The sequence below is a fragment of the Drosophila kikkawai genome, chromosome 3L (assembly GCF_030179895.1).
Source record: "Drosophila kikkawai strain 14028-0561.14 chromosome 3L, DkikHiC1v2, whole genome shotgun sequence".
Classification (NCBI taxonomy): Eukaryota; Metazoa; Arthropoda; class Insecta; order Diptera; family Drosophilidae; genus Drosophila; species Drosophila kikkawai.
The window spans coordinates 10184132-10190131 of NC_091730.1; the positions used below are offsets into that span (position 1 = coordinate 10184132).

Genomic DNA, 6000 nt, shown 5'->3' on the forward strand with positions numbered 1-6000 from the left:
TTGAATTTGCCAGGATTCTTTCAGGTTTCCTTGAAATTCTTTTGACAAGGCAGAGAAAGGAGGTTAGACGGCGATGCTGATGTCCTCTCAAGAATTCTAGATCTGCTTGTCTGTTAACATTTTTACTGGTTTTGTATTATTTATTAATTTTTGTATGGTTTAAAATGTTTATATTGTCTTTGGTAAGATATATTAAAAACAGGATAATATTTGCTTAAATAAAATAGAACATTAGAAACGAAAATATCTTATTTTAAACCCAAATTTTCATAAAATAAAATTCTCCACAAATTTATAAACAAACTTTCCAAGGACTACTGTACACCACCCACTCGTTCTTTTAGCCCCACGCTGCGCGTTGTGGAAACAAATTTTATGCCAAGATAAGTGAGACGGCGAATGCGACGGCGACGTGGAACGGCGATAAGAACTTTCCCGTTGCCAGCGTTGTGCTGCTGCTGCTGCTGCAATTTTAGCGAGTGAAGTTTTTGAAAATTCATGATGAAAACCAAACTAAAAGGAGACGCGCGACACGGACGAGACGACGACGAGGACGACGTCGACCAGCCATGGGTTTAGCCATAGAAAAGGGGGGAAAGTTTTGACGGCATTTAGACGATAGAAAGAAAGAGAGACACAGCCCCAGCGACCAACATTTTATGTATGTATATTGACAAGTTATTAAAGTGATAACTGAGCAGCTTGCCATTAAATCAAAACAAGCGCACAAGTGCAATAACGCAATATTCCTCCAGCAGCGGGATAAATCAACATTTCAGGTGCACAAAACTCCGGAGCCAAAAGATAAATTCATAAACAGCAAAAGTTTTTACTTTGCCAAGAGGAGAGTACATATTTTTTAACTACACTCTGTGTAAAACTTAAGTTGATGCCATGATTTACATGCAGTGATATTTACCAACTTTTCTTTGGTTAAAAGGAGATAAAAGGGGTATTTTTAAAAGGATTTGGAGACAGCAAGGAAATAGGGTATTTTATGATTAATATTTTGAAATTAAAACTTAAAAACAAAAAATGTAAATAACTAAGATTAGGTTTCTTCTCATACTCTGTAAATTTGACTATATATTCAGCTCTTCCTGAGTTTATTTGATTTTTAGAAGGCGAAAAAGGGCTAAAAAATAATAGAATAAATTTATTACTATTTTTTAACCTCATATATCCTCTATAAGAAGCTTAAAAATATTAGTTTTTATTAAAAGCACCAAATCTAAGACCCATCCAAGTGTTCTTGACAAGAAAAAATACATGTCCTGTAACAATAAGTAAGATACGTAACTTTACACGCTTCTAATTGGAACAAAAACAAAGCAAAAGTCCAAAAAAGGATTCTCGTTTGAGCGGAAGAGAGCTCAAGAGAACACCTACACCTCCTACACCTCTCTCTCTTCATAACTCTCTCCAGGGACAGAAGGAGAACAACAAAAACAACAACAACATAGAAGACGCACTGTCCCTGTCCCGTCAGTGCAAAAGTTAATTGCTGTTTTTTTCGCCAGCGCAGTTAAATAAAAGTTGTTTAAACAATAACTATAAATGCTCCACTCACCCCGTGTTATTGCCTTTTGTGTTTTAACATTCGGCGAGCACTGGAATTTGTTGAAAATAGTTAAAATTGCTTTAGATTGCCGGCAGCGTTAAATTTTCACAAGTGACCAATAAAAACACACATACACTAATTGGACCGCCGCGTTGTTTATTGCAAAATGCGCATTATGACAGTATTAATACGTATTCTCACTTTTTTACACGTTTGCCAACCTAATTTGTCCTAATTATAGCACTTAATTAGACTTTATTTCGTTTGATTTGTTTTGGTTTTTTGCGTTGCCGATCGATAACTGGCCTGCGGCCGATATGTTTATCGCCTATTAAGTTAAGTTGGCAGCGCCTGCCAATTGCCAGGCAATCGAATTTGAAATTTAAATGCAAATTGAAGTGTGCATTAAGGCGAGACGAACAATGTGCAGTAATTTAAATTTTGCAGCCACTTTGCTAATGCAATTACACTTTAACTTGAGAGTAGCATTCCATTCTCACGCACACACAGGCACACGCACACTGGCATTTGGTCTTTGTCGTAAAAGCAGACAGTTGTGGTAAGAAAAATAGGAATGATTTAAGGGAGTTTGTGTTTCTAGCATTACAAAAATAACAAAAAATATATTAATAAACACATTTCCTCCGAATAAATTATATTTTAAATAAATATGGTTAAAAGTGTTATTTAAAAATTTTTAACATCTTTTTAGGATCTTATAAATACCAGAAACTTGCATTTGAATATATCTTTTTTAATGAACACAAAATAAATTAATTAATAAAAGCAACGACAAGTCAAAGATATTTATCAGCAGCTTAAAATCTTTTCCTATTGTCAAAACAACATTTTTATTTTCTGCTAAAAGTCTCCTAAAATTTTATGTAAAAAACATGGCAAAATTCCGAAATGTTTGACTGTAACTCCTATTATCTTAATCGCATTTGTACATCCATATGTATAAGTTACAGTCAAGGGAGCTTGTCCTCACCAAAGCCCAGTCCCTAATGCGCTCCATCCAGAGTAGGATCTTTGTTGAAGCGTAACAGTAAGCAACTTTACCCACTGCCAGCCACTACTTAAAATATGAGCACCCATTTCCTTTGGTCAAGCAATTGAAAATGATTTGAAACGCCGGCAATAGCAACGACAACGACAACAAGCAACTTCGAGTGACAACAGCAGCAGCAGCAGTAGCACTGTTGCCGAGTCAAAACAGACAAAATTTGTCGAAAATCCTGTGAACAAGCGGAGGACAAAGTGCTAGGACACTGCCGGCCAAAAAGGATTACGTCAAGCATATGTATTCTATGGCTGGCTGAACTTCATCTCCGTCTTTTTCGTCTCTCCGGCCAAACTTATGCGTTTGACTCGGTCGCACAGATTTCAATTTGCCGATACGAATTCGCTTCCAATTCTCTCAGCTCCTTCCTACTCCTCCATGTTTTTTGCCCTGCCAATTGTCCTTTTGGCTAAGGGGATTGGCCCAAAATCCGAAAACCATCTCTCCCACCCAGCCTAATATGACATTTGAAGTGATTTTTATGGGAAAGTTGCTGATGCTTCCTGAAATCCGGCGTCGATATTTTTTACGACCGCTCCGAATGTCCTGTCTATATCCTGTTTGGCGAAACTCATGCCATTTTGGCCAAGTGAGACAAAGGACAAGCACAAGCACACACACACACACACAGGCATACACCGATGATGATGGGTGGAAAAAACACCCTTGAAAATTTCTAATCTCTTAATGGATGACAATCTGCGTTTTAAATGGTTTGCACGAGTCCCCAGGAAAATGGGAAAAGCACACAGCTCACAAATACCAAAAAAAAAGAAGAAGAAATACAAAAATAACAATAAAATAAAACTAATTCCATCAAGCGTCGCGTCCTGCTTTTGTTTGCCTAATGAAAGAACGCTGTTTGGGCAAGTTTTTAAAGGATTCCTCGTTTTTTTTTTTCCGGCTCTCCTTTGGCATGTGTGTGTGTTTGATCCTTTGTTTGATTTCTGGGAGCGAGCAGGAGAAAATGATTTGGAAAATTGACATAACATGTCAGGGCTAATCACACGGCCCGCTGATTGAATGACTGAGCCACTGACTGGACCGACTGACAAGTCGCTATAACAAAAGGCGGCAATCATAAATCATTGTGTCTATAATCAGTAAATAAATCTTTTTTTTCCCTGATTTTATTCGCTTCAAATATTTATGATGATGTCTGGAAAATTTGGCTGCAACTAATCAAATTATGTAACTTAAACCTGAAAGGCAAAGGAAAATTAAACACTGACAAAAAAGAGAGTATAATATGTCAAGCAAAAAGCATTTTATGTATATATATATATAGGGTAAGGTGGGGTAAAGCCAATAGTGTGGGTAAACCCGACCTCCCTCTGTTATCGAAAATCGGAAGCACTACGCTTATATATGTACTAAATCAACCAAAAACATAGGCGGTCGGGTTTACCCCTTCATTTTTGAAAATAGCAAAAATAAACTTTTTCGTAAAACGCTTGTATCTCAAAATTTTTCAAAGGTATGAATAAAATGCTATGCATAGAAAGTTGCCCAAAAATCTAAACTTTAATTTGGTATGTATAACGACTTGATCCGATGTAAAATAAGCATTTTAGGTAAATACATAATAGTGAAAATAGAGACTTTCTGCGGTAACTATTCTGTAGTTAAAAGAACTTTATAAGAACCATTGTAGTTTTCCCTTGATTTTCGCTGGGTAACTGTGGAGCTGTGAATTTCTGTGGGGCGGCGGCCCAATCTCAGACATGCTGGCGACGCAAACATGTCATCAATTTGGTGATGTCGAGGGAGTTCTCAGGATTTCGTGGCAACAGAGCAACAGAGCAGCACATCGCCTGGCACTTCAATACCCGCAGGATAATCTTGAATAATAAAGGACAAGCTCGCCACAACAGGCACACCTTAGAAACACGAGCACACATACACACAGGAAGGCTCACACACACATTCTTGGTAAATTTTCATAGTGGAAATGAGACAGTTTTGAAGTATTTTGTTTAAAAATTTATATAAAATTGTATTATAATATTAAACTAATTCAAACAATTACTATACCAAATTTTAAACTATGGGAATATTAATTTTTAAATATTTTACCTAAAATAAAACAAAATTCTGCACAAAAATTCTAAAAGCACTGAAATTGAATTAAATGAATTTGTTTAGCACTTAAAAATCCACTTGTTGGTTCATTGATAAACAAATCGGAACAATTTGTTTGCTTTCCGTGCTTTTGAGGCCCTAAAAAGTTGCTTTAAAATGCACAGACACAGATAGAGATAGCACACACACAATCAACACACATACAGCCACAGATACTGCACTGAAAAAAAATATTTAGACATACATTAAGTATTTTAAATTTAAGATTTTCGTTTGTATGTATTATTATAAACTTAAGAATGGGCATATATAAACTAAGCGACTTTTTTTAAATAAATTCCTTTCGTATTTTAGGCCTTTTTATTGAAAAATCTAAAGCCTCTGCTTACAATATAACAAATACCTTCGTACCCAAATATTTTTCTCAGTGCAGCCATGTCGCTTCTACACGATTGTAATGCCATTTTGTGTGTCGACGCATCGCGAGCGCCATTTGAATATTTTACAAAGCAAAGTTCGGGAGATTCCAACCAGACCAGGAGTAAATCAAATCCCTGGATCGTCTAGCTTTACTTGCCTGCCTTCCCCACCCACCCACTGGGTGCCACTGTTTTGGTTGCTTTTTAATTATAGCTTTTAAATGCCGAACCATCTAACGTGTATTTTATTTATTTCACAGCTACGGGTTGTGCCCTCATCAGACAATCAGACAATGTGCCGGAAAAACGCGCCATGTTGTGGTGTAGAGGGATATATGGTAGGGAAAATCCCGGCCACCCCTCCCCCTGGCTCCTGGCAAACTTCCGTTTCCCCTTACCTCCTCTATATCCCAGCTCTCTCTCTCTATCCATCTGAGAGTCTGTGTGGAAAGCGCTAAAATTACTCGGGCGCTTTTAATTTGATATGCAAATACAGCAAAAAACGAAAGCAAAGGCGGCGCAAAAGGCTGTGATGATGGAAATGTGAAAAGTGAAAAGCAGATGGGACACCACCCCTCCACCTCTTTGGTGGATCTGCTGCTGCTGCTGCTGCTGTGAAACACGTTTGTCTATTTGCAGTTCAAAGTCTCAAATGAAGTGCGGTGCGAGGATATCAAACGGGGAATAGTGGGGGTTAGTGTTGGGTTAAAGTGGGGTTAGACAGGAGTAGGGGTTAACAAGGGGCCAGGGTTAGCGAAAAAGGGTTAAAGTGAAGGGCTAGTGGGGGGTTAAAGCCAGGTAGGGGACGTGGCTTATGGTTACCAACTGTACAGGGGGAGAAGTGATTGGTTTCTAAGGTGGCACTAACTTTTACA

The 6000-nt window shown here is 37.7% G+C and overlaps 2 long non-coding RNA genes across 3 annotated transcripts in view; one reads left to right on the forward strand and one right to left on the reverse strand.

The window, feature by feature from the left end:
- LOC138928336 (uncharacterized) overlaps positions 1-1840 on the reverse strand; it is a 97310-nt gene extending 95470 nt beyond the window's left edge. The window contains exons 1-2 of one of the 2 annotated variants that reach the window (XR_011444859.1): positions 1696-1840; positions 1571-1610 (exon numbers count right to left, since the gene is read on the reverse strand). This is a non-coding gene — a long non-coding RNA (uncharacterized lncRNA). Of the gene's footprint in view, positions 1-1570 lie in introns of both variants that reach the window. The other variant, XR_011444858.1, reaches the window with a different exon arrangement.
- A 563-nt stretch (positions 1841-2403) lies between these two features.
- On the forward strand, positions 2404-3445 carry LOC138928343 (uncharacterized). Its single transcript, XR_011444864.1, has 2 exons — positions 2404-2609; positions 2674-3445. It is a non-coding gene; the product is annotated as an uncharacterized lncRNA (long non-coding RNA).
- The last annotated feature ends 2555 nt before the right edge of the window (positions 3446-6000 follow it).